Consider the following 9,048-nt stretch of genomic DNA (forward strand, 5'->3'; position numbering starts at 1 on the left):
TTTTTAATTCTAAAATAAATAGATCAATCTTCCTATCACTACTGTTTAAAGCCAAATTCTTCTAGTTTTTTTACTGCTTCCTCAACAGAGTCAAAAAAATATATTTGTTCATTATAAGTTAACTTAAGTCTTGCAGGGTAAATAACGGTTGCTTGCCAACCTTCTTTAATAAGTTTCCCACATAGCGGGGTAAGTTCTCTCCTTTTCCTGGAGGTCTCTATTGAGAAGTCCTGGAAAAGGAGGATCCTGTTGCCTTCATGCATAATTGGTTGGTTTTGTCTGAAGTGCTGTAAATACATTACTTTATCTTGAAAATTTAGGAACCTTGAAATAATTGGTCTAGGCCTATTTGAATTGGGTACATTATCTGGGGGTCTCCCGATACGATGCACTCGCTCTATAGTGAAAGGTGATTGATTTGGGGGAATTTTTAGTAATGAAGGTAGTGTTTCGATCATAAGTTTCATTAGGTCTTCCTGTTTACCGGGATCGGGGACACCAATAATCCTCAGATTATTTCTCCTAGATCTATTTTCTAGGTCGTCTATTTTTGTTTGGAGTTTTTTAATCTCATCTTGGTTGTTTTCTATCAGGGGTATATAATTGTTTGTTGTGTCTTCAATATCAGAGACACGTTGCTCAACTTCCTGTAGCCTGGTAGAAAATTGTCTAATTTCTGCTGTGAGAGATGCTAGATCTTGTTTGATCTCACTCCTTAAAAACTCAAATTTTGGTGAGATAGCTTCTAGTATATTAGCTACCAGTTCTTGGTTATCTTGCGATGCTACATTTTTCTGGGATTTTTGTGGTGTACCTTCATTGGTGTTTTCAGTCAGAGTTTCTGATTGGTTCTTGTTTCTACGATCTCTATTCTTGGTCGTCATGCTTGGATTATGTTTGGGGGTGACAAATTTATCCATTAAGTGGGGGAAAAGGTGAAGAGGGGAAAAAAACAGTGCCTAGGTGCACAAATTGTACACCCATGTATGGGGTGACTGGGGTGAAAAGATTGGGTGTGGAGGGAAAGTGAAGTGAGGATATTACATGAAGTGAACTCCAAGTGCGAGTGAAAGTGCTCATGCAAAAAAAAAAAAAAAAAAAAAAAAAAAAAAAGGGAAAAAGTGATTGATTGGTGAATAAGACCAGGAAATGGCGATTAGAATATGTAGTTCTGAGAACCAACGTTTAAACGATATGCACCCCTCTTAAACCTCAACGTGTCTCAGCTATTTGGTAGATACACCCAATAACTAAAGAACTACCCTGTTGTCTCTATTTATAATTAAAGAGATCCCTTAAAATAAATTCTTTGCTCACAGTTATGGGATGAGATGGTGAATTGATATACAAGTCACTATATGTATTTATTTAAATGGACTCCCCTTTAAGAGGGCCTATAATTTCTTAATGTCTATTAAGCCAAGTTTTTGATATCGCCCTCAACTCCCAACACAGTTTTTAAGCCATCATTCCTATTGGGTTGTCCTCTATTCTGAACACAATGTAGTGCTTAATTTGGGACCTCTGCTAGCCCTTTAAGAGATTAGTTAACTGTTCTCAAAGGAGATGGATTTCACAGTAAATGAGGGAAAACAGAAGAGATATGTAACACATAATAAAACACAGATGATATATATATGCCCCAAGTATTTAAACAAACAAGGGGAACATGGTGTATGTCCTTATAGATGAAGAAGGATAAGTCCCGTTTGCCTGGGGGAGAAAATCAAGTTAGGTCTTATGAGCTTGTGTGTTTTATTATGTATACAGGTTGTTTCACACCAGCTGTTCACAAGACTATTTCTTCTTGGGCTTGTCTTCCCTTCTTTCTCTTGTTCCCTCTTCACTCTGTCTTGACCCACTGAGGTCTTCTCTCTCCTTCCCCTTCCCCCCTCAGCTCTTTCCTTGTCACCTCTCTCTCTACAGGTCTGTTTTAATGGCAGACCCCCTTACAGGTTGGGGGGTAGTTTAGTCAATGAGTCACAGGTAGCTTGATCGTAGGTAATTTTTTTTATCTGACCCCAGGTTTATTATTTCTTAATCTAAGAATGCCTTTTGAAATGTATAATCGTCCCCCTTCAGACTGATTAGGGCCGATGGCTCACACTCACCCCCTCAATATGCAGGCTTCCAGGCTTGAATCGTTCCAGTCAGGGATCAGTGAAAAGGCCAGCGGGAAGTTTCAAATCCGGACCTTATCCAGGGTTTCCTATAATCTCACGCTTAGTATTCGGAGCCTTCCATCTGACCTCACCTCTGTAGGGAAGGAATCTCCAATTGCCCTCCTCTCCCAGCGTCACTGACCTCCACAGCAGTATCTCCTCGTAGCTCCGGTGAGAGAGCGAAACAGTTGGAGAGGAAGAGCAAATCAACAAGAGCAAACTCCAGCCAGAGACTGTATCGAATGATTCCCCGCTCGCAACATCGGTGGGCGGGGAGAACAGAGACCGAGCTCCAGGCACCAACCAGGCGCAGGTTGCCAGCAGAAGTGGCAGTCCGAATTATCTGTGGGATCCACTGCAGGCACGCAGGCTCCCCCTCGCATCCACGCTGGAACCAGTTCAGTCTAGCGGGGGGTATAGTCCAGGTCGGTAACTCCTCGTGTGTTGGCAGAGTAGCTAGCTCCCCGCTCGCAGCACCGGTGGGCGGGGAGCGCAGACCCAGAGTACAGGGTACAAGCAAGCAACGCCTGGCCAATCTGTCCGCAAGCGTGCAGCGGTATTCAAGTCTATGAGGGGGGTGAGTGACACAGCTAGCAGTAGTCTGTAAACAGCAAGTAGAGAAAGGGTGTTTGAGGCATAAAAGTTCACAGGATCGGGTCTAGTAGTGGATCTTTCTACAGATTTTTCGTGCCTGAAAGGGAACCTGGGGGATCCACCTTTTATCCCAGGCTCCGGGCATAAAGTTCTGCTTAGCGCTGTATTGTATTTGCGCTATGGGAAGAGTCACCAGTTTTTAGAATATCAGGGGTGTCTGCAGCTGATTCCTCCCTGCTAATGAGTAGGGATTCCTGGCGCGAATACCCGCCACTTAGGGTAGCTGCAGGAGTGCAAAAGTCTGCTGCTTGTGCACCGGCTTGTGCACAGGCTCCTCCTCTTCCTCCTAGAGCCTAGCCTAGAGCATGACATTTTAAGCAACTTTCTAATTTACTCCTATTATCAAATTTTCTTCATTCTCTTGGTATCTTTATTTGAAATGCAAGAATGTGAGTTTAGATGCCGGTCCATTTATTGGTGAACAACCTGGGTTGTTCTTGCTGATTGGTGGATAAATTCATCCACCAATTTAAAAAGTGCTGTCCAGTGTTCCGAACCCAAAAAGCTTATATGCATTATTTTTCAAATAAAAAAGCAAGAGAACGAAGATAATAGGAGTAAATTAGAAAGTTGCTTAAAATTGCATGCTCTATCTTAATCACAAAAGAAAAAAATTGGGTTCAGTGTACCTTTAAGATAGTGGTGACAATTCTGAGGTGGGGAAGGGTAGAGAGCTGTTTGAGGGGGTCAGGGATTTGGTGGTGAAATGGCGGCATGAAATATACCAAAATGGGCCTAGATCAATACTTTGGGTTGTCTACTACACTACACTAAAGCTAAAACCCCCATTTGTATAACCCACGAGCCGCCACTGCATGCGAGTCTGTACTAGTATTAGGGATTTTATTATATGCACAGAAACTCACAAAAGAAAAAAATTGGGTTCAGTGTACCTTTAAGATAGTGGTGACAATTGTGAGGTGGGGAAGGGTAGAGAGCTGTTTGAGGGGGTCAGGGATTTGGTGGTGAAATGGCGGCATGAAATATACCAAAATGGGCCTAGATCAATACTTTGGGTTGTCTACTACACTACACTAAAGCTAAAACCCCCATTTGTATAACCCACGAGCCGCCACTGCATGCGAGTCTGTACTAGTATTAGGGATTTTATTATATGCACAGAAACTCCTATTTTACTTTACCTTCTTTTTACTATTTATGCAGCTTTTCAAAGAAACAACACATCAATAAAAAATAAACAAGTTGAACATAACAGTGAAAACAAGAACAACCAACGAACAAGAGACATGCAAATGAGCTGATGATATAAGCCAATAAGCATGATCGTAGTGCCCATAAACTGTCCAAATAGTCCCAATTCCGCCTCTTTCTTTTTGCTGCTTGTGCAGATAAGTACATTCTATATTTCTTTTGTTAACAATATTTGTATTTCCCTAAGTATTGTTTTTTTCTTACCAGTTGGATAATATATTTCACTTATATAAGTTTCCTTTCCTTTCTCCCCTTATTTAGGGACATTAGTCCAATCTTTAATGTTATTAGGAACAGTGGTGTACAGATTCTGCGACCCGTCTGTCGCATGCACACTTTCTGGTTACAAAATCCGATGACAAACAGCTGTTCCGTCTGATTTTGCAACCAGTCACGTGTGCGTTCAGGAATGTGGTGATGTCACGGACGCACATTCCATCGGGTCGCACATTTCAACATGACACTGGTTACATCTGCTACATTGTAAGGAAATTACCTTTTGTTTTTGCCCATTCATTATTACCCTGTAATTTTATTTGTTCTCCACTAAGTGTCCCCATTTGTTCATTTCTTTTGCAGGTTGGATATTATATTTCCCATACATCATTTTTTCCCTAACAAATTTCAAGTAATTCAGATTGTTGATTTACCTCAATTATTTTAATGTATCCTTATTATTCAATTGTGCCCCTGTTATTATTATATTTGTTATTAATTCATTATGTCTCAATCAGACAATATGGAAATTTCTGTTAATACCTTGAATGATAAATTGTCTAATTTTATATCCCAAGTGGATAATAAAATTAACTCCCTTATGGCAGTCATTAACCCTAACCCTTCTGCCCCTACAAAAATGTGCCTTTAATGAGACAAGTTTGACTGTAAATTTCTCTTCTCTGTTCCCATTCTCCTTAAAGGGACAGTCTACACTAAAATTGTTATTGTTTAAAATGATACATAACGCCTTTACTACCCATCCCCCTATAACTGATGTGTATCTCAAGAGAGCCATCCACTCAAGCCCCTCCGAAAAAAGCGAGATCTCCCAACCCGATCTCAAGTTTAATAAGATCAAATTATGCAGGGGAGAGCGCCAAAGAGTCCTCTAAACGAAGAGTCTATAGGCTGAAGAGTGGGATCAGAAGGTTAATTAGGGAGTGTTAGAAGGGGTATTAATTAAAATAGGAGATCAATGTGACCCTCATAAATCTCATAGAACCCTAAAAAATAAAATGTCTAATACAAAAAAGGGGTTATGTAGAATTAGAAATGTTAAAATACTTATAAATGATAGGATATCCACATGTGTGTAAAAGTACAGTATATAGGCACTGGTAAAATTAAAATCAATAAAAATAACTAAGAACCTTAAAAGTATACCTAATTTAATAAACACAAGTATATAAACACAAGTAAGTTAAAACAAATATATAAACTGATTTTACGGATGTCTAAAAAATGTCCCGGATAGAGTATTTGAGTTATAAATTAAGTCCAGATAGTTCCCATGTAATCCAGTATATCCTAGTGTGTCCAATGGGGATAACTCCAAGGTGCCGTAGGGTGAAAGAGTAGATGATGAAAAAATAATAAAAAATATATAAAAATACAAAAAATTAAAAATATAAATATAAAAATATGAAAATATGAAAAATAGTGTATAAGAAGTGAAAAAAGGTGGTGTGTGTTCGTGTGAAAAATTGTGTAATAAAATTGTGTAATAAAAATGTTAAAAAATGTAAAAAATGTATATGTGAAAAGTGTATAAAAATAAAAATATGAGGAAAGTGTTAAAAAATATATGTGAAAAGTGTATAAAAATGTGAAAAAAGGTGTGTGAGCGATGTGAAAGAAAAAAGAAAAAATGAAAAAAATGGCCAAAAAACAGGTGTACACCTGATATGTAATGTAGTACGATTACTCTGTAATTCGGTAATTACACCCCTGTAGTGGAGTTATTCACTAAGAGTTGCTGAAAGTTATAGTATATTTCCTATAAGAATGTATATCCAGAGGTATATAGATAATCCCTTTAGTTTTAATCCAAAGGATTGGAAAAGAAAGAGGTCCTAAATCTTATTTCCAACTTGATAATCAGATGAAAACCTCTTCAAAGCCCTAAAAATAAGTTAAAAAATATATGGTGCAATAACTCCCTCATTAACCTTCTGATCCCACTCTTCAGCCTATAGACTCTTTGTTTAGAGGACTCTTTGGCGCTCCCCCCTGCATAATTTGATCTACCCATCCCCCTAGCTTTGCACAACCAACATTGTTATATTAATATACTTTATAACATTTAACGGCCAAGGTCATAATCCTCTGGGGTTTGAAGCGCTGCAGACTTTGTGGCCCTCTCAGCATCGGCCATTGATGGTGCCGATCATTGGTGGGTGAGAGCAGCAGCAGGGAGGTGGGTGGGCAGCCCATTGGTGTTTTATTTCCTATTCATGCGCGCGGGGGCGTGCATTCGTACGCGCGCCGCATTTCCATTAGATGCAATTGAATGCATGAGATGGAGGGAGTGGGAGGGGGAATCCAATGTTGGGCAAGGGATCTGGGAGGGGGTAGGGTATTGGGGGAGCAGCTACACTACAGAAAATTGGGGATTTTATTTATTTATTTAAAAAGGCATATTTTTTTAGGGTTAGAGAGCTGTTGGGGGGGTCATGGAGGTTGGGGGCTAGGGGGGATTCAACACTGAAGAATAACTATATATATATATATATATATATATAGCCTTTTATTTGCAGACTTTCTTCCAGTACTTAAAGGGACACTGAACCAAGATTCAGATAGAGCATGACATTTTAAGCAACTTTCTAATTTACTCCTATTATCAAATTTTCTTCATTCTCTTGGTATCTTTATTTGAAATGCAAGAATGTGAGTTTAGATGCCGGCCCATTTATTGGTGAACAACCTGGGTTGTTCTTGCTGATTGGTCAATAAAGTCATCCATCAATTAAAAAAGTGCTGTGCCGCGTACCGAACCAAAAAAGCTTATATGCATTATTTTTCAAATAAAAAAGCAAGAGAATGAAGATAATAGGAGTAAATTAGAAAGTTGCTTAAAATTGCATGCTCTATCTTAATCACAAAAGAAAAAAATTGGGTTCAGTGTCCCTTTAAGATAGTGGTGACAATTGTGAGGTGGGGAAGGGTAGAGAGCTGTTTGAGGGGGTCAGGGATTTGGTGGTGAAATGGCGGCATGAAATATACCAAAATAGGCCTAGATCAATACTTTGGGTTGTCTACTACACTACACTAAAGCTAAAACCCCCATTTGTATAACCCACGAGCCGCCACTGCATGTGAGTCTGTACTAGTATTAGGGATTTTATTATAAGCACAGAAACTCCTATTTTACTTTACCTTCTTTTTACTATTTATGCAGCTTTTCAAAGAAACAACTTTATCAATAAAAAATAAACAAGTTGAACATAACAGTGAAAACAAGAACACCCAATGAACAAGAGACATGCAAATGAGCTGATGAGATAAGCCAATAAGCATGATCGTAGTGCCCATAAACTGTCCAAATAGTCCCAATTCCTCCTTTCTTTTTGCTGCTTGTGCAGATAAGTACATTATATATTTCTTTTGTTAACAATATTTGTATTTCCCTAAGTATTGTTTTTTTCTTACCAGTTGGATAATATATTTCACTTACATAAGTTTCCTTTCCTTTCTCCCCTTATTTTTTATCATCGTTTAATAAAATGTTTTTAATTTTCTTCATACTTTTTTTTTTTTTTTAATTTTATAATTTTATTGGAATTAATAACATACAGAGTTTGAATAGAAACAGTCAACAACAAAATAGAAAAAGAAATTTCCTATGGCAGGTATTCATTTTACCTAGCCATAGCTGTGTCATACATCTTATATTACATACATAGAAGAAAGACAATAAAGAAAAAGGAATCAAAACTACAAGCAAAATCCGATTGCCATTAGTGGCATCCATTAGGAGTAGAGTATTTTGAATTTGTATTATTACATTAATATGGTACACTGCTAGGTCAGTACACAATTTCTAGTATAGATTCAGCTCTAAATGCTGAGGTTCTCACCACCAGCTTAATTTAATTCCAGTATCACGGATCTATCTTGTGACTAACATCTACCCACCTAGTAACTAGGGATGGAAAAAAAGGGAGAGAAGAAAAAAAAAAAAAAAGGAGAAGAAAGGAAGGGAAGGAATGGGGGAAGGGAGAGGGGAGGAAGGGAGAAAGACAGATAATCCAGTAAATCAATAATTAATTCCCCCCTCACGCCGTTAGCCTAGACAAATGACCATGTGCTTGGAAATTCTCCTGTCTGTATTTGCTGCATAAACCATTCCGATCTCTTAAAAGTTACCACTATTTGTTTCTGAATGGTTATGGGGAGGGAGAGGATCATCATTTTCCATTTACTGAAGAATTGCCGTAATTGTTTATTATTGGTAATTTTTATGTTGTACTGGTCTAGTATTATTTGATGCTGAGCTTTCCTGATAAATTCCGAAAGTTTTAGGTCACCCCTGCCCTTCCAATTAGTGAAAATTACATTTCTACCCACTAATATCATTGCATTCAGAAATTTGTGGTTAATTCCATATCTAATGCTACTGTGATGGACTAAAAAGACTACCTCAAACTGTGTAAATTCCGTCTGGACTCCCGTAACCTTGTTACACCAATAGTTAATTTTGTTCCAGAACTGCCTAACTTTCGGGCACATCCACACACAATGGAACAGATCTGCTCTTTCTTGTCTACATTTAGGGCATTCTCCTAGTGTTGTATTATCACTCCATCTAGATATACGGTCAGGGGAGAAGTATGCCATATTCAGTAATTTAGTGTGTGATTCCCACCAGGTAACTAAGGTAGTTGCTTTCATTGCAAGCTTAATACTGGCAGAGATCCGATCTTTCTCGGCTATAGGTAGGATCTTATCCCATTTTCCAAGTAATCTATTCAAATGAATTTCCCCTTGAGCATTAATTAGCATTCTATATATTAGTGAG

This window comes from Bombina bombina, chromosome 4, assembly GCF_027579735.1.
Source record: "Bombina bombina isolate aBomBom1 chromosome 4, aBomBom1.pri, whole genome shotgun sequence".
Classification (NCBI taxonomy): Eukaryota; Metazoa; Chordata; class Amphibia; order Anura; family Bombinatoridae; genus Bombina; species Bombina bombina.